A 24,430-nucleotide genomic window follows, 5' to 3' on the forward strand; every position below is an offset into this window, starting at 1 on the left:
AATGTTGCTTTTTTAAAACCTGTCCACCAACAATTGCCAAGTCCCATTGGAAACCAAACAAACACACCATATCAAAATCCATTGTGAATAAGCAGTGCAAGTAAGAAGCTGCTTGTCCCATTGGAAACCAAACAAACACACCATAACAAAATCCATTGTGAATAAGCAGTGCAAGTAAGAAGCTGCTTGTTTACATTTGGTTTTTACCATTTCGTAGTTAGCCACTGAAAAAATAAAAAAAGGGATTTTGGAAAGCAAGCAGGCAGGCAAGAGAAAAATATAGTAAATTCGTGGTTTTTATTGGAAATGCGGCGGCCGCGAGCACCAGCACATTTCCAGGACGGCCCAGAAAAAGGAAGCACACCGGAGCAATAGCGAAGTGTTGGAGGAAAGTAACCAAAAGAAGGTAACATTTTACTTGGAAAAAGGTAACGTAGTTATTGTACTTTTACATGTACATATATTAAAAAACTAAAGTAAAACGCATATTTTTTCCTGTGAGTTTGTATTACCATTACAGTCTTCCGTACACGGCATATCCTAAGTGTGATCCACCGGGAAGGATACCAGTGAAAGACAAGAAAAGCGTAACAACTACTTGAGCGTTGACGAGTTTGCGCACCGATACAACAAAAGAGTGTGGCCGCGACCACAATTAGAATACCGGTGCGATAAGGCTGTTAAGCGAACAGTCCCCACCGGTGGCCACGGCATAACAAATCTTAGAAGTGAAAGTGATTAAAAGTCCCTGAGTAGCAGGGCAGTAAAGTGAAAGGTAACGTAATAAAAGCCCCTGAAAAGCCAGGGCAGCGAGTGAAAAAACGTGCCTTAAAAGAGGTTAAATATACCCCCCAAAGAAAACGCTGACCATACTAGGCCAGTTGCGTGTGTGTGGAAAAGTTCCTGAAAAGCAGGGCAGTGAAGTGAAAAAGGTGCCTAAAAAGAAGGTGAATATACCCCAAAAAAAAGCAGAGCATACTAGGCCAGTTGCGTGTGTGTGGAAAAGTTCCTGAAAAGCAGGGCAGTGAAGTGCAAAAGGTGCCTAAAAAGAAGGTGAATATACCCCAAAAAAAAGCAGAGGATACTAGGCCAGTTGCGTGTGTGTGCAAAGTCCCTGAAAAGCAGGGCAGTGAAGTGAAAAAGGGCTTTCAAAGAGGGTGAATATACACCCCAAAAAAACGCTGAGCATACTAGGCCAGTTGTGTGTGAGTGCAAAAGTCCCTGAAAGGCGGGGCAGTGAAGGGATAAAGGTGCCTAAAAAGAAGGTGAATATACCCCAAAAAAGCAGAGCATTCTAGGCCAGTATTGTGTGTGTGCAAAAGTCCGTGAAAAGCAGGGCAGTTAATTGAAAAAGGTTCTTTAAAAAAGGGTGAACATACCCCCCAAAAAAAAGCAGAGTATCAAAATAAAAGTGTTTGTGAGCAAAGTCCCCGAAAAGCAGGGCAGTGAATCCACAAAGGAGGTTAAAAGAGGGTGACAGCCACTGAAAACGCTCAAGAGCAAAATTTTACCGAGTGAAGCATTTTTTTGATAATCCCGTTTTAAAAATTGAGATTGGCTGGGTTAAAAATTGAAACTAGTGCAACTCGGCGGCAAACGAGGCTGCCAGGCAACATCAAACCTCCTACTGCGTTCCAGTAAAAGCTATACGAAGTCATCAAAAGGCAGAAGGTCGGCCACGGTCCAAAATTTCAGGCGGTCAGCTATAAAAGGGGCATAGATAGAAGGAAAACTTGTGGCAGTTACTGGCCAGATAAGTAATTTATATTGAACTCACCTCCCCACGGCTATCTGTATATATATCGGGCCACACGAACATCCCACCGCCTTTGGAATCGGTTCAGCAGACCAGCACCACTTTAAAGGCCCAAACGTACGGCCCACTGAATTGGAAAGCTAGTGTGTAGCGCAGCATTTTCACGCAACAAATCCTAAAAGGCCCACACGAACGGCCCACCGCTTTGGCTTTCACGCAGCAAGTTTAAAGGCCCACACGTACGGCCCACCGAATTGGAAAGATATTGTGTAGCGCAACATTTTCAAGGCCCACACGAACGGCCCACCGCTTTGGGAATCTACAAGCAGTAAGTCGACCAAACGTTAGGCACTAAGCGGGTGAGTTTTTTAATTTCTTGCCTATTTTAGGTTGTATATTGGTACTTAGTTTAGCAAGCCCCTTACGTTGCGGCGAACGCAGTACTCCTTTTCTCGCTCCTCACTCCCCTCAACAGCGTTAAAAGCAATTTACCCCCCCCCTCCCCTTGCATACCCACACGAAGAGTGGCCGACTTTTTCTGAGGTTGAATTGCAACCTATCTTACCAGTTTGAGAATATTTATTTATCCTTGGTCCCTGAACATGGCCAACGCCCAGGATTTCTCTCGCGGTTGTGATGCACTTCTGGAGTTTGAAAATCGGTTCAACGAGTCTCCAGGGGCGCATCACACGGTGTTTTCTCTTGAAATTCAAAAGGAGGAACTTAAGGCCCTTTGGGATACAGTGAAAAAGTATTTCAGCAGCTATTCCCGAGACCTTACCGACGACGATGACGGGGCCGCGGCCTTGCGAGAAGCGAAGGTTAAATATCAAAACTGCTACACAGCATATATGACGTGCGCAGCCCTGATGGGTGAGACCATCCATAACCTCATCCGTCAACCCTCCTTCACGGTAAATCACCTATCACACGACCCTGATTTGACGGTGCGCTCCAACGTTAAACTTCCACCGTGCGACAACAAAATTTTCAATGGTGACTACACTGCATGGCCATCCTTTCGAGATCTGTTTACGGCCAATATATATAAATAATACGTGGTTAAGTGGAAAAGTTATACCATCTAAATCACAAAACTCGGGGGGAGGCCAGGGATATTGTGAAGAAAACCCCACTCACGAATGAGGGTTTTGCCATTGCGTGGCAGAACCTTTCCGATAGGTTCGAAAATAAGAGAATTATGAAAAATTCTCAGCTGATAATATTATTTAATCTGCCATCGGTGACAGGAGAGCGGGGGACTGAAATAAAAAATTTACAGCGATCTGTAAATAACTGCATCTCAATACTGCAGATGCATGGCATTGATAGCGACAACTGGGATGCAGCAAGCTGCCGGACGCAACACTAGCCTTATGAGAGCATGGAATTACCAATAAAAGTGAGATTCCGGCGTGGCAAGACCTGGAAAATTTCCTTTCGAGCAGGTTCCAAACATTGGAGACAGTGTCGGACATTCAAGGAGTTCGAGTTTCCCGCGGAGCAATCAGTCGGCCCTCGAAACCACCCACGGAAAAATGAAGGTATCACCCAATCACGGCAGTGTTTCGCAGGCAGGATGCAGGCTGTGCCCCAATGTTCCCCATACTCTGAAGTCGTGCCCCAAGCAATGAAGGTAGAGGAGCGCTGTAGGGTAGTAAGGAAGTACAATTTATGTATGAATTGCCTCGCGCATTCACACGTTGCACATAATTGTACTAGTACCTTTAATTGCATGACTTGCCATCAGTGTCATCATTCACTCCTGCATCGCAACCCCAATGGAAACAGGCAAATTCCATCAAATGCCAGTCCCTCCCCCCCCAAACTAATACGACTCAACCATCTCAGGACCCAACGACCTCAGGGAATGTAAACGCGTTATACGCGGCGAATTTTAAGAATATTATTTTAGGAATCGCCATGGTACACGTATGACATAATGGAGTAACATATGAAGCCAGAGCTCTTCTGGATTCGGGTTCAGAAGGGACCTTTATCACGAAGCGCCTCCAGAGACGCATCAAACTTCCAACACGCGGTGCAAACACCAAGGTAAGCGGCCCCAATGCCACGTCCGCTGCAAACGTGCGTAAAGTAGCACTGTTCATTTTAGGATCACCTGTCGACCCCCAGCTCCAAATCGAGGCAAGAGGCCTCATTCTCCCCCAACTGACAGGGAGTCTTCCCCAGTTCTCTGTCGACCAAGCCTATCTTGGTCAACTCCCCCGATGCAGTTGGCCGACGTCAACTTTCACAAAAGTCAGCAGGTCGACATGATTATCGGTGCTGACTTGTATCCCGCGGTATTAAAAGGGTGTGTAAAGAAGGATGTCTTAGGCTCTTTGTTAGCTCAAAAAACAGTGTTTGGCTGGATCCTAACTGGCCCAGCCCCGCTCCCCCTCCAAACGAGACTAGAGTCTTGAGTCTCCCTCTATACGGAATTTTCCAGCGCCCAGTTAACGCGGTTTTGGGAATTGGAGCAAGTTCCAAACAAAAAGTCTGTTACCCCCGAGGAGCAATTTTGCGAAAACCACTATGTAAGGACAACGATCAGGAATGATGACGGATGGTACATGGTAGCATTACCATTTCGACGTGAGTTCCCTGTTCCCTGACGACATCAATATTGGAAATTCGCGAAGCAGCGCCGTGCAACAGTTCATCCGAAACGAAAGCGCTATGTGTCGAAAACCGGAGTTAAAGGACGAGTACCAAGGGTGCTGCGGGAGTACATCACGCTGGGGCATATGAGTCTAGTGAAGCCCACGGAGGGCAGGAACTCCTCAATTCCCTATTACCTACCTCACCATGCAGTCATCAAACCGGACAGTACAACCACGAAGGTGCGCGTGGTCTTCAACGCTTCCAGTCCCACGTCGAATGGAGTTAGTCTGAATGATGTTCTCTACCCTGGACCAGTTCTACAAGCCGACCTTACTGCCCTGTTATTAAAATGGCGCTTTTTTAAGTATGTGTTCAACGCAGACATCGAGAAGATGTATAGGCACATCCTGTTACACCCCAAAGACACCCAGTTTCACAGATAATTTTTCGGGAGCCCCAGAACGATGAGCTGGTAGACTATGAACTCCGCACAGTGACTTTTGGAGTAAACTGTGTACCGTACTTAGCTATCAGGACTCTCCTCCAGTTAGCTGACGATATCAGGGTTCGTTTCCCTTTAGCTTACAGGATATTGAAGCAGCATATGTACGTCGACGACGTTCTTGCAGGTGCCCATGACCGCGAGACAGCACTACAAGCTCGTAACGAGCTCATAGAAGCGCTCAAAGGAGCTGGATTCCCCCTTCGGAAATGGTCGTCAAACTCGAGAGAGACCTTGGCAGCGTTACCAAAGGAACTCCTGCTAAAGGAGGAGTTCCTGGAAATTGATGACCTCAGCGAAGCCAGGATGTTAGGTATACGGTGGAATGCGGTACACGATATGTTCCATTTTAGCGTTCAGGAAATCCCTACAAAACCAAATTACACCAAATGTGAGGTTTTGTCTTATGTTGCCAAATTATTTGACCCCGCAGGATGGTTAGGACCCATAGTAGTAGAAGCCAAAATCTTGATGCAAGACATATGGCTTACGAAGATTGATTGGGATGATAGCCTCCCTGCAGACCCTCACCGGCGATGGGACACTTTTCTAAAAAATTATACCCACATTTCAGAAATTAAAATTCCACGGTGGATTCATTTCACACCGTGGCATGAAATCTAGTTCCACGGTTTTTGCGATGCCTCGAAAAAGGCATATGCAGCCGCCCTGTATGTTAGAGTGTACGACCGCACAACAAACAGGACTCCTCATGTCAGTTTACTGGTAGGTAAAACCAAGGTGGCCCCAGTTAAAACCGTCTCTTTAGCACGGTTGGAATTATGTGGAGCACTGCTTCTGGCCGAACTTATCCACGCTTTGCTCTCCCAATTCGACGTAACGCAGCCGACCATCTACAAATGGACGGACTCGACCATCGTGCTATCTTGGATGAAGAAGCCACCGTGCTGCTGGACAACCTTCGTGGCAAATCGGGTCGCAAAATTTGATGAGCTCGTCGGAGTGGAGGGATGGAATCATGTGGAATCTAGCGATAATCCAGCGGACCTGGGCAGTCGCGGTGTGACTCCACAAGAGTTGGCGGACAGCACGCTCTGGTGGCAAGGCCCAAGATGGCTGAAGGCGCCCCCATCGGAGTGGCCAAGCAAAACAGATGCCTTGCTTATGGAAACGGACCTAGAACAACGAGGCTCCGAGCTCATACCACCAGCGCTCAAGAACTTCGGATATTCTCGAGCGATTTTCGAACTTTTCTAGAGCCCTCAGAGTCATCGCACGGATCTTCCAGTTCTACAGCAACACGCATCCTGTGCTTAAGTTAACCCCCCGCAAGGGCACCCCAGATATCTCACCAGAAGAAATTAAGATGGTAAAAGCCCGGCTTATTCGTTTAACGCAGAAACGATGCTACGCTGAAGAGTATCGGATGCTAGCTTCAACTGATGCCGTGAGCTCAAAGAGTTCCATCCGCACCCTCAACCCCTTCCTCGATGCGGACGGAATAATGCGCGTGGAAGGAAGATTGAAGCTGTCGACGATACCCTACAACGAACGTTGTCCAATTATTCTCGCATACGACTGCGCGTTTTCGCGGCTTGTAGTAAAATTTTCCCATTTGATTTCCCTACACGGAGGAAATCAACTAATGCTACGATTTTTGCGATAAGGATATTGGATCGTGAAGCTAAAAAATTTTATAAAAAATGTAATAAATAATTGCAAAGTTTGTCTCATCTACAGGAGAAGGACACATGAGCATTTGATGGCAGCACTACGCCAGAACGAACGGAGCTCTAACGACCCTTCACTAATACCGGAATCGATTTCACTGGTCCGTTCGACATCAAAAATTATACGGGAAGGGCATGCCTATTAACGAAGGGTTATGTCTGCGTGTTTGTTTGCTTTGCTACGGAAGCGATACACTTAAGAGGCAACAAGCGATCTATCGACAGCCACATTTCTGGCTGCATTTGCGCAGTTCATATCTCGGCGAGGCTGTCCCCACCAGGTGTATTCGGACAATGGGACGAACTTTGTAGGACTAAACAAGGCATTAAGGCAAGACTTTCGGAATTTCATGACTGAAGCTGCTCGGCATACCACTATGTCATATGCCCATCAAAAATCCACTGGCATTTTATCCCACCAGGAGCACCCCACATGGGAGGACTATGGGAAGCAGGGGTGAAGAGTTTCAAAACCCATTTCCGCAAAATTTCAACTACCATGCGATTCACAATGGAGGAATTATCCACTCTACTAGCTAAAAGAGAAGCCTGTCTGAACTCGAGACCGATCAGTCCGATGTCTGACAACCCCGACTGCATTGAATCCCTCACCCCTGGACACTTTCTGATTGGAAGCGCCATACTCGCGAATGCAGAACCAGAGGTTCAAGGATGTCAATCGTCAACCGATGGCAAAATCTCAAAGCTATTTATCAAGGATTCTGCCAACGATGGAAGGGAGAGTACTTGAAGGGGCTAAATAACAGGGTTAAGTAGCAACACCCCCAGCGAAATCTTGAGGTTAACGATCTAGTCATTATCAAAGAGGATAATTTACCCGCTGATGAATGGCGACTTGGTAGAGTGGTGAAGGTTTTCCCAGGCCAAGATAATCGAGTACGGGTGGTAAAAATACGCACAGCCCGTGGTGTGATTACACGGCCAATAGTTAAATTAGTCCTAATACCTATCGAAACCCCTAAGTACCCAATTCTCTCTTTTCAGCTTTCTTTTTTATTCTTTCTCATTTCTTTTTTCTTCTTTCAGATAAAAGTCGTTCAAACCAAAATGGTCCGAGCCAATACTAAAAATACCCATCGATGCCCCTTATGTCAGCACAACCACCGACTTCTTTTCTGTCGCCAACTGCGCCGTATGGAACTAGGGAAGAGACTACGCGCCGTCCTCCTCCACCGCCATTGTGCCAATTGCCTGTCACCGATGCCATGAGTGGCATCACAGCCTTCTCCACCTATGGGAGACACCACGGCGAAGATGACGTGCCACAGGGCCTTGACGAGGTGGAAAATCGGCCAAGGTAGCGACCGCGATCATACCGTGGTCGAGAGCTGTCCGAGTCAAGTGAAGAAATACTGGAGATTGGTGTCAGCGATGAAGACCTCGAGCAGATAAATGCTCTTGTACCAGTCACCGCCGAAACACCGGTACTCAGAGCACCCCTGTCGGATATCCGGTCCATAGTTTCTCGGCCGCTTCCTTCTCCCAACCAACATCGAGCACAGCGACACCAACGCAGGCGCGCCGCACAACAAGGTCCATCCCGAGGGCTAAGAGACGCTCGAGAGCGAATCCAATGGGCTGCCAGAAATGCTACGGGGTTTTCTGTCCTTATGCCTACCGTGGTGACCAAAGTAATGACAAGAGGACGAACTCATGCAGTACGCGCGATCCTCGACCTTGGACAACCCATATCCACCATATCTCGGGGCCTTGCACAACGAATCCATCTGCTGCCACGGAATGAAAGGAAACACTGCAGCCTTACCTTGAAGAGTCTGAATGAGAGGGTGCAAATCCAGGCAAAGGTCCTTGGGAGCCTCGTAAGGAGCGCCCCTGAGCGTACTATTGATGCGCGTGTCGCCGATGATTTCGACAACCTGCGCCTGGCAGACCCCTCATTCTACCGCTCAAGCGCAGTGTCTCTGATTCTGGGAGTAGACGCGTGTGGAGCCATACTCTGTCCTGGACTTAGGCCTGGAACCCGACGCGACCGGCTGCTCAGAACACCGTTTTTGGATGGGTCATATTCGGAGTAACCCCATACTGAGCTGGCAAGCAAAAACCTTTAGCGTTAAGAAAAATGAATTTACAATGATGCTTATACGTAATTGAATTTATAATGAAGTTTATATATTAATATTGAATTTATATTGCAGTGATGCTGCAAGGCGGGCGGCATGTTAAAGCCTGCATTATCATCCCTAAACCTCACCTGGAGAGGTCGCTGGTGGAAACTCGCTGGCGATTCTTTTTCTTTTTTGGACTTTGCTCTACTAAAAACGGTTCCGTTAAATGGAATCAGTTCCTTAGGGCCTATAAAAGGGACGAACAGCTATAGGCTCTCCCTTATTCTTTTACCATCGACCACCAGGTGAGTGTTTTACCATACCATTTATTTTGCCATTACTTTGTGATTTACCCACATTTTGAATAAAGGTCTGTGCGACAGGTTAGCATATATATATATATATATATTTATATATACCTACATCTTTGCATAGTTAATTTGCATCTTTCATTTGTTGTTGGACAGCTAGCTACAGCTGGTAAGTTTCGCATTATCCCGAGTTTCAAGAACCGGCTCCCCATAGGTTCCCCGTTTTCGGAATTCACGAGGAATTCCGGCCTCATTTGTCCGCGCTCGAATACTTCATGTGGAATATCTAATTGTTCTCTAGATCTAAGTAACAGTTTCTACAATGTTTTTAAGGATTTTGATCCAACATCAAATTATATTGCATACATATTACAGATTCAAGGTCAGATTTATCATCGAGCGGGTGCATTGTTACCATTTCCTGACGCTAACCATCAATTTTGCAAATATATTTTATCGGAGATGAAAATCGTGAGTTGGATGAACGTTGCACAATTGGCTCACATACAAAACGAGCGATTATTTGCGATCTCCAAAGATTTTTTCATCAGAACAATGAATTGGTGAAATTGTTCAAAACCGCTCTCGATCGTATGCCATCTGATAATCACAAAATCATAATCAGAGCGGATAAAACGCCTTGTGGTGAGCATGCCAGAAAATTTAATGTACCGACGATTGATGAAGTGGTAATTGTAATTGTTGGCGATCAGTTTCAATCCGGCGATATTTTACTTCATCGTAGAAATGAACAATTACAGTGTGTTTCGGGGCTTCATCGCAGTTACGACGCATTACAATATCCAATTCTACATTGGAAAGGTGATGAAGGTTATCACATTAATATACCAATCATAGATCCAAGAACCGGTAAATAATATACTAATTATATTAATCAGATATTAAATAAAAACTAAAATTTAAAATCGAATGAACATATTTTTTACAGGTCGAGATGTTCAAAAGAAAGTTAGTGCGATGAATTATTATTCTTATCGATTGATGATTCGTGCACCAGAACAAAATTACATTCTGAGATGTGGTAAACTTTTTCACCAATACATTGTAAACACGTATGCAAAAATTGAAAGATATTACCAGCTTCTTATATTGGTAGCCCACATGCACGAATATGCACAAGATGCTATGTCATATATTGGAAAATACGGCTGACCAGATCTTTTCAACACTTTTACGTGTAATCCGATGTGGAACGATATAAAAAATAATTTGTTCGACGGTCAGTCACCAACAGATCGACACGATGTTACAGCACGTGTATTCTGGCAAAAACTGAATGCACTGATGGAATTAATTGTGAAATTAAGCGTTTTTGGAAAGGTACAATGTTGGATGTACTCGATTGAATGGCAAAAAGGAGGTTTGCCACACGCACACATATTGATATGGCTGGTACGTAAAATAACACCGGACGAGATTGATAGCGTCATATCAGGCGAAATACCAGATCAAACCATCGATCCAGAATTATTTGAAGTGGTAACAAAAAACATGATTCACAGTCTATGCGGTGAAATAAATATGAATTCATCATGTATGATCGATGGGAAATGTTCAAAGCGGTATCCGAGAGCATTAATTTCCGATACCATAACAGGCAATGACGGTTATCCAATGTATCGACGTCGATCATTTGAAAGTAATGGTAAAACGGCGATAATAAGAGTGCGCAATCAAGACATCGAAGTTGACAATCGTTGGGTCGTGCCATATTCACCGATACTGTCAAAAGTTTTTAAGGCTCAAATAAATGTTGAGTACAGTAACTCAGTAAAGTCTATCAAATACATTTGTAAATATGTGAATAAAGGAAGTGATATGGCTGTTTTTAGAGTAGATGGTGAAAATAGAAATGATGAAATCACTCAATATCAAATGGGGCGATACGTAAGCAGTAATGAAGCAGTTTGGTATTACTTTTCGTTTCCTTTGCACGAAAGACATCCTCTTGTTGTCCATTTGGCAGATCATCTGGAGAATGGTCAACGAGTTTATTTCACTACTGAGAATTTACAGCAGAGAGCAGCCCAACCACCAGCAACTACTTTAACTGCTCATTTTCAATTGTGTGAAATCGACACATTTGCCAGAAATTTGATATATGTTGATATACCGCAATATTACACCTGCAATGCATCATCGAAAAAATTTCAACGGCGAAAACAAGGAACATCAGTTGATGGTCATCCAGGTATTTTCGAAACAGATGCCTTGGGCAGGATGTATATGGTACGTCCCAACAACGCTGAATGTTTCTATTTGCGAATGTTGTTGGTAAACGTTCGAGGACCAAAATCATTTCAGGATTTAAGAAGAGTTCACGGTCATTTTTGTCAGACATATCACGAAGCATGCCAGCTCTTGCACTTGTTAGAAAATGACACTCATTGGCACGCAACACTTCATGAGGCATCGATTTCATCTCATCCACAGCAAATACGAATGCTATTTTCGATTATAATATCAACATGCATGCCATCGAATCCAATTGAATTGTGGAATAAATATAAAGATTGCATGACTGAAGATATTTTAATTCGGATGCGTCGTAGAGCAATGGATCCTAATTTGCTGATTACATTGGAAATGTACAATGAAGATTTGATAATAATTGAAGATATGGGTCTTGTGATTGCCAATAAAGCATTGGGGCAGTTAGCTTTGATTTCACCAAATCGTCCAATGCATGATTTATTTGATCGAGAGTTGCAGCGTGAACAACAATTCTATTGTGACAATTTACGTACATTTGTTCAATCCAACATCACCAAATTGAACAATCAACAAAAGGATATATATGACAAAATCATGCAAGCTGTTTCTAATCAACACTGGTGTATTATATTTTTTGGATGCACCGGAAAACCATTTGTGATTTCATTGATTTTAGCAACTATTCGATCGCAACAGAAAATTGCTTTGGCACTCGGTTCTCCTGGAATTGCTGCAACTTTATTGGAGGGAGGACGAACAGCTCAGTTAGTTATAAATTGCCATTGAATATACAGGTGGTTGAAACTCCAACCTGTAACATATCCAAAAATTCAGCGATGGCAAAAGTTTTGCACCAAAAAATCGTTGGAAGCATTAAATCGAACGATGCAAGATTTACGTGGAAACCGAAGGCTTTTTGGTGGTGCTTTAATTTTATTGTCAGGTGAATTTCGACAAGCATTGCCCGTTATTCCACGATCAACACCGGCAGATGAGATCAATGCATGTTTGAAGTCTTCCCTTTTGTGGCGATACGTGAAAAAATTAACATTACACATAAACATGCGTGTTCAGTTGCACAATAATCAGTCTGCAGAGCGGTTCTCGAAGCAATTGTTAGAGACCGGAAATGGCAAACTTCCAATTGACAAAACAAATGGTTTGATTACATTGCCATACCATTTTGTACAATTATCCAATCAAAAGAAGAATTAATTGAACGAGTGTTTCCAAATATTGTTCAAAATTACATGAATCACGATTGGTTGAGAGAACGCGCAATATTGGCACCAAAAAATGTACATGTCAGTGAAATCGATCATCACATTCTGAAAAAATTGCGAGGTGTGGTGACAACATACAAGTCAGTGGATAGCACAATGAATCAAGATGACGCAGTGAATTATCCAGTTGAATTTTTGAATTCATTGGAACCGTCTGGTATGCCACTGCATTGTTTAAATTTGAAGGGCGGCTCATCAGTTATTTTATTACGGAATTTAAATGCACCAAAATTGTGTAATGGAACAAGAATGAATGCAAAAAAGTTGATGACGAATTTAATTGAAGCAACAATACTGACCGGCAAAGCGAAAGGTAAAATTGTGCTTATACCGCGAATCCCACTGATACCAACAGACATGCCATTTGAATTCAAGCGTTTGCAATTTCCAGTGCGCCTATGTCAGTCAACAAGGCGCAAGGACAAACGCTTCGAGTATGCGCATTGAATTTGGAGGAACCGTGCCTTTCACGTTGCCTGTTACAGAGTAGGCATTCCAAGTTGTTTGTTTATTCATATCCCAGATGGAAAAACGAAAAATGTAGTGTATCTAAATGTTTTGGATTAAGAATTGAAATAAAGATTTAAAAAGTTCTATGATATTTTATTCTTTTTCCAATATTTCCATTGGTGTAGCGAAGCGCACCGGGGTCTCGCTAGTATCCTATGTAAAATTTGTAAAGTTTTTCTCAAAATTTTTTTTACATAAATTAAGTATAATACGAAAATGTTGGTGGTATTGTTGCAGGAATGACCAGGAAACTCCTTGGTTGGAGCTGAAATTAATACAAGCAATTTCAAGGCAAATACTTGTTTAAACTGCCTAACTTATGAACCAATGCCGAAAATACCCAAATGATGAATCTCTGTAATAATTTTCAGTAAGAATCCATGATATTGAGCTAATCGTTCATGTGAAGAAGTACTAAAAGTGGCATACTTTACTCCTGTAAAATACAAAAAAACAATACCTTTTCGGGGACAACGTTGTTGAAAAATTTTCAGATAGCCGAAAGATAGAACAAAGAAGAATTTAGAGGAAGACAGTTGATGGCTTACTTCACCTGGTTATTCCAACATGCGCTAAATTAAAAAAACTTACATAAAACTAATATTAATTTACGTATACTGCCCAATTCTAAACAAAAATTCCTTGCGAGTTTTTCCCTTTTTCCAATTCCTCGAATTCTTAATAAAAATTCCTCGTGACTTTTTTCGCATCTCCCTTTTCCTCTTATTCTGAACAGTGTTCGAAAAAGGGGAAACCGGTTATGGGATAAAAATAAGTATTATGAATGTGAGTGAGAGGAAGTTTTCTCTGCCATTTCTTACGAGGTATTTCACTTGTTAAATTAAAGGGAATGCGGCAAAATCGTTAAAGTAAATTGGCTCTTTTAAGAAAGAATATTATTTGTACAAATTTGTGCTAAAATATGTACATTCTACCACAATACTCTTTATTTTAACCCTTAATCACATACCCTGAGTCCCTGGGTCTTACTAAAAATTTCAATGCGTCATAACAAACTCATTTTTTTACTTTAACCGCCACACGTTCGTATACCTTCGCGTAATCGAGTGAAGAACGCACGAGAGAAAAAGCATTAGCACGTTAGTGTTGGAAATCTGAAATATGGATAAGTGCGAGTCCCGTGGACTCATGGTAGTGTTTTACGTGACAAAATTTTATTAAAGTTGTTTGTGTTTTCTAACAGTATTGTTTCAATATGTCTGCCAAACGTAGAAAATGTGAAAGCGTGAACGCTATAAGTAGGAATGCTGAAAGAATAATATCAAAATGGCTCGAAGAGGATGAAAATGGAAGCGATTTTGACGAAGAAAACTTAGACTGTGCAGGAACTTCTCGAGATTGTATATCTGAAATATTTTCGGACGATGATGATGCTGACTTCATTCAAACTGACCATGACACTGCCGCAGAGTATACCAATAGTGATAGCGGAGATGGTGGTGAAGATGAAGAGCAGGAAGACGCAAATAATAATTATTTATATGGTAAGAATAGATTTAAATGGTCAGTGGTCCCTCCGACACGAAATGTTCGAGTTGCTGCACACAACCTCTTACGTGTGGACTGTCAGCCGATGATGGAAAATCTAAGCCCAGTAGATGCTTTTCTTAACATTTTTAGTACAGATATGTGGAATTTAATACTTACTTGGACGAACAAAAAACTTGAGGAACTGCGTCTTAAGCATCCAAGTTTAAAACATGACTTCAAAGAAACAAACCTGATAGAAATGAAGGCATTCATTACAGTTTTAATATATACATCTGTTTTTAAATCAAACAGAGAAAGTATTTTATCATTATTTGCAACCGATGATACAGGAAGAGAGATAATTATAGCGAGCATATCCAAGAATCGCTTTTGTACACTACTTATCGCGCTGAGATTCGATAATTTTTAAGACAGACACATTAACATTCCCAATGATCCAGGATGTGCTGTAACACAAATTTTATCGATATTTGTTTCTAATTCCAAAGAAAATTACACTCTCGGACCAAATTATACCGTTGATGAAATGTTGATTAAGTTTCGTGGTCGATCAAAATTTAAGATGTACATGCCCAGCAAACCGAAAAAATATGGCTTAAAAATGCAGATGATGGTGGATTCAGAATCGTTTTATATATACAATCTTTATATTTATACCGGGAAAGGTTCTGATAGCAGAGGTTTGTCAGATGAAGACCAGAGACGACCTGTGCCAACACAAGCCGTTTTGCGCTTGTGTGAACCTATTTTTGGGTCCAACCGCAATGTCACTTCTGATAACTGGTATTCGTCTATGGATTTAATTACATGTTTGAAAACGAAGTGCTTAACTACCGCGGGAACGCTTAAAAAAATAAGGCTGAAATACCAAAGCAGTTTCTACCAAATAAAAGTCGGGCTGTGAATTCTTCGTCTTTTGGATTTACCAAAGACGTGACATTAGTTAGCTACGTTCCCAAGAAAAACCGAGCAGTGATTTTGTACTCATCCATGCATCACGATCGTGTAATAAATCAAACATCAAATAAATCGGATATAATACATTACTACAATAGTACAAAAGGAGGAGTGGATTAAGTGGATGAAAAATTTTCAGTTTACTCATGTAGCCGCCGTGCACCACGATGGTCGATGGCAGTATTTTACCGTTTAGTTGATATGGTGGTTGCTGAAAACTTAAACGAAATGAATTTGAAATCACGTTTGTATAACACTTCTATGCCGGAAGAGATTCGTGTGGCGATTTCTCGTATAATTAAAGGTGATATACCCCAGGATTTAAGTTCATCGGAAACTGATAAATTAGCGAGGGATCAAAGGAAATATTGTTGTACTTGTGATTATAAAAAAAGAACTAAAACTGCGTACCTCTGTTTTGCTTGTAAACAACCAATTTGTCTAACATGTGCTAAAAAGTTTGTAGGACATGTGCTTCGATTGAATGACTTCACCCGTTGCACGATTTTTTATTTGGTATGGAGACTAAACCTTCTTAGGTCTATTTCTTAATAAATATGTCATGTTTAAGTGAAATATATAAAACCCTTAGTTTTTATGGCATTACTTTTATAATTTATTTTCGTTCAATCTGAAGTATTTAATTCTTTACATTTTTTTACGCACTCAGAAAATTAGCGCAAAAGAGGAATTTATATTGAGATTAATGACTTTTATGCATTACTTTATGTTATAAGAACTTAAATTCTATCATCAATTCAATAAAACTTAAAAAAAAAATAATAACTTTGGTGTTTTTTTTTTTTATATATAGAATGTGAGTCCTGGGGACTCAGGATAGCGGTTTACGTTATTTTTTTAATGGTATGTAATTAAGGGTTAAGTCGAGAAGTATATCATAAGCAACGAAAGAGCTCTTGGTATATTTGATGCAGCCATCCAGAAATTGTGCAAGGATTTATTAAGAAGGCTTAAATAGATTTTGGCATATGAGGAAAGACGAATTCAACCCGACTTGGCCGTCAGAAAATTGCTTTGCTGAATGAAAACAGGCAACTCCAGCGGATTTGTATTATACCGCCGTCTTCTTCTTCTTATGTTCCTCTGTTGATGTTGCTGTAACACCAATTCGTTACTAATTTCGGTCGATACCATATGAAATGCAATACTGTCCATTGTTTGTACTTTATTTCTTAATTTCAAACATATTCACAACAATAATTAAACTTTTCAATTTTTTAAACAAAATAATGCGCAACGAAATTTCAATTAACAAAACAGCTGACTTCGAAACTCCTATTCCCCTCTATATTACAAAATGGAGTTTCATTTGACAACACTCGGTCCACAAATTAGGTGGCGCTTCTCGATTTATCTGCAGCATTGATTTATTATGAAAATACTACATTAATAACTATTTAAAATATTGTGGCGAATTTTAGCATCACTAAGCTGTTAGTAAATAATCACGCAACAACAAAAACATGAAGCAAGCCACAATTGTGGACATGAATACATCAGTCATCATTTACACATATACATACAAGGCAACGAAGAGATATTTCACAAACACACATGTGGTCATCATCCGAAGTAGTTACTCACACATACACACGCATATGGCAATGCGAGAGGCATGGACTACAGATATACATGCATATAACTAATTACCAAGTAGGAGATACAAGAGTTCAGAAGGTGAACCGTCTGGACCTTTGGAGAAATATGCGAACGAAACAACAGAGAGTATAAAAGCAGCGCAAGCTGAGTAGTCAGTAATTTAAACACGCTATCAGTTGAACAGCGAAGTATAATTGTGAAGTATAATTGTACTAATCCCAAAGTAGTCTAATAAAGCCCATTTTGCAATACAGAATATTGGAGTGATTTATTCAATGACTTAGCGATTCGGACGTTAGCAGAAGGTTTCAAATAAGAGGAATTTCCCAAAATTCGTTACAATATGAAGTTATACTCAGGATAAGTGATAACGCCTGCGGTCTGTACTTCATTTTGTGGGAGAGTTTATGCCCTTTCCTAAAGGGAATGTAAAGTGTAGGCAACGGAACTGAATGGCTGGATCTTCAGGGTAGCACATTGTTCCCAACTAGGTTATTTTAGGTTGAACTGGCTGGTTAATAAAGACAAATAGACTGAATCTTCCCATAGTGACACCAGAATTTGTTTGACGACCAAACGAGGAATCCCAGCCAGGTGACAGGACTGATGGTATGGAAAAACTCCGACTTCTTGGCAAATACTAGAAGTTTTGTGCGACCTAGCTTAATTTCTGCCTCAAGATCTGGAAACTCCACAGCTTCTTAAAGCTGGAGGCTTGACCTGACGAGCGCAGGACATGAACACGGAACATGCTAAATAGCTTATTCCCGCAGCGCACCTAACAAACATATGACGCTAGAAGGCAGTGCCCAGTTAGTATGCCCATCATGAACCTTAAGTCTTCTCTCTTCATAGATATGAGCCTTGAAAATAATCTTGCAAGTTTGGCAATGCTACACTTCTGTCCACGCCTTTCCTGCTTGATCGATCAAATGCAACTCCTGTCTCCCTTTGTATTTTCCCAAACGGATTGGGACGTATGCCGTCCATTCAGCGAGTGCTGCCAACTCATCGTACTTTTCGTTACCATCTATCTTTTTGTGACCGGAAACCCAGTATAGATGCATGGTCCCAGTATAGATGCATGGTCATTTTCCAAATGCTTTGCATTCCAAGACACTTCTTGATGAAGTGATGTGATCGTTGTTAATCGCCACCTGACCATCAATATGTATATATATTTATATTGACGCGACTGCAGCTTAAGCACGCTTCTTCCGAAATGTCTGCTGCTTTTAGCACGGCCATGATTTCTGACTGAAAGACACCGCAGTAATCTTCGGTTCGGGTGCCATTTCTGCACCCTGGCACTAACCCTCCGGCTCAATTCTGGCCCCGGATCTATTACGAAGCTCAGGCATGGGACCTTATATTCCGCTTTCCTAATATTAGATGGCGCTATACTGCCATGCGGCCTGCACTAAAGCTGCCGTGAGGTCTGTATGCGGGATATGTAGAATGGCATTCAATGCTGCTGTCGTGTGACATTTTTAGGGCTCCCGTTATGCTAATCATTCATAACCTGCATACCCCCTAAATTTATTTGGTGTACATACCTTTTTGTGTGACTATACACCAAACAAGGACCTCATAGTAAAGTATTTCCGTAAATACTCAATGAGAGATTTTGGGCGATAGGCCTCACTTGCATCCCAGCGTCCTCTTGCATGCATACAGTGCCGCGGAGACCTTCTTCGCTCTCTCTTCCACATGGAGTGTCCACGACCACTTACTATCTAATATAACTCCTAGATACTTTGTGCTTAATTTTTCTTGTAGGGTTACTCCTCCAAGATTAGGCTTAGCCCAACTAGGCGCCTTATATTTTCTAGTAAGTAATACTAGATCTGTTATTTCCGCGTTGGTGTTTAACCCGACTTCTACCTCCCCTGCTCGAAGCGTGTTTGTTAGACTCGCAACACCATTGAGCTGTTTGTCCTTCCAAAACCTCCGCCTATACCCTTGTCTTTTTCTGCTACTTCCAGGTCCTGTTGTTGTTGTGTTACCAGTGCCTCGTCCCATTCAATGGGCATGACCACTCACAAATTGGCATCAAGCGATATTCCAAGGAAACTGGCAGTGTCAGCAGGGACGAAACATACGGAGTTTGGTGTTAGAGGAGTAGGTTCTACATTAAGATTGAAAAGATGGTTAGTGTCATGCAGGACATACATTATGTATGTCGGGGTTGATGCTGGAGAAGTAAGAGTTTATCCTGTTACAGTATCCAGAACGAAGTTGGGCCAGGGTGACTCGAGTCTCCCTTGGTAATGTGCTTTCTTATTCTGCAAGAGTAGCTTATTGTATATTGATAACAGGGTTCCCCGGGCGCGTCCTTGCAAACGCGTTTACCGACACTGTGCGGGTTTTGCTTAGGGCCTCCTTATGCTTGTCTGGATCAAACGGCTGTGTTAGCAGGTGCCTGGTCACATAATAGTGCTTATGAAAATGTTCCCTTAACCCCCGTGGAGTCGGGGCTATATAAAGCAGTTGTTTGCTGGGGTGTCCTGGTTTGTGACAGTTTAGCCAAAACTGCCAGTTCAGCATTTTGTTATGCTCTTTGAACTCACTTTGTAAGTGGTGCTCGGGCGTCATAAGGAGACATCCCGTAGCAGTTCTGGTAGCAGCAGTTTGCCATGGTCGTCATCAATAAAGGGTTGTCTTTTTATCCGAGGTTTGTTGTTGCTTTTCGTTGGAGTGTGGTTTGACGTGGCGGGTCCCAATCCCAGCGCACAACCCGCTTAGCGGGGGTGAAAATATTACTTGCACGTTTATATAGCGACCCGCTTGATCCAAGCCAGATGCTCGCTTGCAGCCGCACCTCATGGTGTACAGACGCTGCTGATGAAAGATCCCCTGGCAAGCCCTTAAACCGATTATGTCAGAGTGGCCTAGCCAGGTTGTCGCCTTATCACATTAGCTCACCAGTGGCTACCCAGAGGATACTTGGCCGCAAGCGACTGGAAAATAATCGCTCAGGCCATACCCAGGTGAATGGCGATCAGAGGCTTTCCACATTTTCGTGGACTTCTACACACGGCTCCACCCTTCTTATGCATTAATTAGGAGAAATTGGTTGCTTATACATATAACGCATTTAGTTATTTTTTCTACTTTTATTCATATTGCGACGAATATTAGCATCACGAAGCTGCTACTAAATAAATACACAACAACAATAAAGCAGTCACTCTTATGTCGAAGGCGACGAAGAGATATCTCACACACACAAATATGTAGTCATCAGCCGAAGCATAAAAATTGAAGGTATGTATTTTGAAGGAATGCAACACTGCTCTTCATTCCACTCCATTCGAATGCCTTCCACTCTTTTCGGAAAATAACCTCAATTGAAGTCGCCAAACTATAAAGCAGAGCCGGCCACACAAATACTAAAACAATTGCATAAGTGTGTGTAAAAATTGAGTGACAACTCCCTACAGTGTGCTAAACGAAAATATGGACTGTGAAGTTCGAAATTAAAAAGGACTCTGGTTATTTGATTTCAAGCTAATCCTAACAATACTTACTTATATTCATATAACTAAGACCGCGGAGGTCGAGCTAGCCAGATAAAACTTTTTTATAAAAGAAGTTATGGTGTTTCTTCAATGCAAAATTTACTTAAAAAATCACTTTTTCATCAAGAAAGAACTATAAAATAAAGTAAATGTAAAGATAGAAATATATATTTTCAAAACATAAAGCTATTCAATAAAAAAAAATTTATAAAAATTAATAGAACTAAGTAGAACGTACAAAAAGGTACTTATATTGAATTGTCAATATTTATTAATAATTAATTAATTATTATTAATTATTAATATTTAAATTGTCAATATTAATATGTATGTTCAAAGGAACTTAATAATACTAACTAAAACGTATTAAAAGTCACTTTAACCTTGCAGTATATTGTTTTTATTATGTGCCCAAAAAGTAGCATGGACTTTTCCTTTTGCATTCACTGTTGATTTTAGTGAGTGACAAGCGAAAGCAAACGATCGTGATCGCACATCGTTAGTGTCTGTGTGAAAATACGAACTCAAATTGCACAATGTGCAACTTTTGGCCGGCTCTGCTATAAAGTAAACAATGAAGTTGGTATTTCATTGTACTTTAAAGCTGTAAGTATTTCATTATCAATTATTTTAAAATTTTAATTTTTTCAGTTTTTAACAGCCCAAATAATGTTTCGAATTACTGAAAACAGCAAAATTAAAGTTGTTTACAATTTTTCAGCAGCTATTTCTGATTTTTATAGGGACATACAACCAACTGCACTATGTTTTTATCGTACTGACGCAATAGCCTCATCTTGATTTAATGTTGTATTAACCTCCAAGACATATATCTACGTATGCTTACAGGACCGTTTTTCGGAAAATTTCAGGCCTGATGTTATTATACATATATAAAAAAGAATTCCTTATTTCCTTGGTCTTAATATCAGGCGTGTGCCGATTTCGTTAATTCTTTTCTTTCTGGTAAAGGGGAAGGGCGAGAATTGGGGTGCGCAGATTTGGAAGTGTACATTGCCAGATTGCTTCTTTCGTTCTTTTCGTAAAAATTTCTGCTGGCCTCTAGATCTTTTTACTATGTTGTTGTTGTAGTAGCAGTGCTTCGTCCCGTCCAATAGGTGCGACCATTCACAAGTTGTCATCAAGGAAACATGCTGTCTCATCAGAGAGAGGTGTTAGAAGCGGTGGTTCCACATTTCATTTAAAGAGATGGTTGGTGTCATATGGAGACACATTGCTAGCAGGATACACATAATGTATGTCGGGGTTGTTTCTGGATAGGTAAGAGTTTAGCCTAACCCAAGCTGAGCTAGAGTGACGCGCGTCTCCCTAGGAGGAGTGCTTTTCTCTTCTGGGAGTTCGGAATATTTATTTTTAGATCGGGGCTCGCCGGTAAGTTCCTGGCATAGAGGTCCGACGCCTTTTTGCAGTTATCACTTAGAACCTGCTGTGTTTTCTTCTACATACGGCTATGTTCTCAGGTGTCATACTCTTTTTTTTTTTTATTGGACGTTGGGGTAGCGCACTACCCTCACGTGGCCCAACGAAACCAGGCTAATCTTGTTCATGTGTCCGCACACCGTGGGGCCGCCGTTAGGCATAACGTCACTACTTCGTATGCGCATTTCTCTGCGCTCCCTTTCGTATGCATCAATTTCGTCATAAATATAAAGGCCATGTTGCTCACAGCAGTCGAACAATCTATTTGTCCGCAAATTCGGGGAACTAAATTCCTAATGGAAGGCTCCTCTCCAAAAACTCTGTGTACAGAGAGTCTTTCGCTGTGAAAACGAGGGCAGTGAAACATTAGATGTTCTGCGCTTTCCAATTCGAAGGGATAGTGTGGACAGAAAGGATCCTCCTCTATCCCACGGTTATGTAGATATTCCTTGAAGCCACCGTGCCCGCTTAATATATGTGTGAGGGGGTAATTTAGTTCGCCGAGTTTTCGCTCCTACCATTCCGCTATATTCCGAACTAGCATGAAGGTCCAGCGCCCTTTTCTCGATTCTTCCCACCGTTCTTGCCACCTAACTATTGTTCGTGACCTTGCGCTTCTCTTAGCAACTTCGGATGGTCGGCTGATTCCAATGCCATAGAGATTGGCCATTTCACCTGAGAGTAGATCTACTCTGATTTTCCTGGATAAAACATGGATCGCGTCGTCGGACACCGTCCGACACGCACATGCGTATAGCAGTAGTACGGTAGGCCGCTAATATATATTTTTGGTAGACCATTTTAGATCCGTGCCATACTGGTGCTGCATATAATATCATCGACCTGGTTACGTTGGATAATAGCTCACGTGTAACTTCGCCTGGGCCGCCAATGTTGGGCATTATTTGCGTTAGGGCTCCACTAACTCTAGAAACTTTCTCCACATTCGTAGCACTATCATTATCTGCATCCAGTTCGCGGTGTTAAAAGCATTGCTCATATCCAAAGTTATCAGTGCCCATAACTTCCTTTTACTTTAGCCTCCGATTATGGCTCCGCGAGCTATATTGACGACTGTTTGAATTGCATCTATCGTGGATCTAGATTTTCGTAATCTAAACTGACTATTTGATAAGCCACCTGAGCTTTCCAGGGTCTGCTTCAGACGCTCCAACATACAAAGTGGCCTGTATGAAGATGGCTGGTCGGGCATCTTACAAGGTTTCAGCAAAAGAACCTGTGTTTGACGTTTCCGTGAGAGGGGGAAGACGCCTTCTTTGATACAGACGTTGAAGAGATTCGTAAATACCGATGTTCTAGACCTCATCGCTGATTTAAGGGCTATATTCGGCACTCCATCTGGTCCTGGGGACTTACTATCCGCAACTCTTTGTGTTGTATCCAGTACCTCCTGCTCTGTTATTTCTGGGATTTCCCTACTTTAGAGGTCCTCACTTTGATAGGTCCAGTAATCTTGTGTCAGAAAATTAGTTTCTACGATTCTTCGCACTAATATCTGGCATGTAGGCTTCTCTGATTTCCGTCCTTTAATTTTCGCCATCACCGTTCTGTAAGCCGATCCCCAAGGATCAAGATCGGCACTATCCATCAGTTCCTTGAAACACGCTCTCTTGCTCTTTTTTATAGCATTTTTAAGCGCCGTTCTTTGGGCTATGTGGGTATTGTGTGGCTCATTATATCGTGGCGACGAGCGTGTCCTCTGTGCCCTTCGCCGTGCCTTGTGACATTTTCTACGTTCCTCCGCTATTTCCTCGTTCCACCAATATACCGGGGTCCGATTTACTTTTGCGCGACTTCTGGGCATGGCAGCATCACACGCTATACCTAATTACTTAGATATTTGAACCGACAGATCTTCCGCATGTGTTCTTCCTATTATGGCATCATTCCAAACAACATCAAATGCTTCTGGTTCAAAAAGGTGTTCCATCTTCTTCTCTGCAGTTGGTTGGAAGCTGTCTTTGGTGAAGTTTCCACTAGCTCTAGGCTAATAGCTTTGTGGTCGCTATGTGTGTAGACGTTACTGATGGACCATTTTGCTCGTCTCGCTATTTCGCTACTAGCAAAGTGAGATCTATAATGGAGCGTCTATTGCCAGTCTGGAATGTGTATTTCCCTGCCTCATTTAGAAGTTCAAGCCTCAGGGGTGTAAGGCTTTGGAGAAGAACTGTACATCTATCGTTAATTCTACTACTACCCCATACAGTTGACCATGCATTGAAGTCTCCACCTATTATAAGCGGGCGTTTACCCTGTGTTTCTATGGTCATCCCAAGAATAATGTTCTCAAACTCTGTGCTAGTCATGCTCGGAGGTGCATAGCAACGAAAAGTGTATATTCCTATGATTTTTGCCCTAGTGAATTCAGCCACTGTCG

At 41.9% G+C, this 24,430-nt stretch overlaps 1 protein-coding gene and 1 pseudogene across 1 annotated transcript in view; one reads left to right on the top strand and one right to left on the bottom strand.

Annotated features, from left to right (window-relative positions):
- Dscam4 (Down syndrome cell adhesion molecule 4) overlaps positions 1-24,430 on the bottom strand; it is a 2,049,237-nt gene that overhangs the window by 1,533,576 nt on the left and 491,231 nt on the right.
- Positions 10,930-11,975, top strand: LOC137252882 (uncharacterized; annotated as a pseudogene).

The sequence above is a fragment of the Eurosta solidaginis genome, chromosome 5, assembly GCF_040869045.1.
Source record: "Eurosta solidaginis isolate ZX-2024a chromosome 5, ASM4086904v1, whole genome shotgun sequence".
Classification (NCBI taxonomy): Eukaryota; Metazoa; Arthropoda; class Insecta; order Diptera; family Tephritidae; genus Eurosta; species Eurosta solidaginis.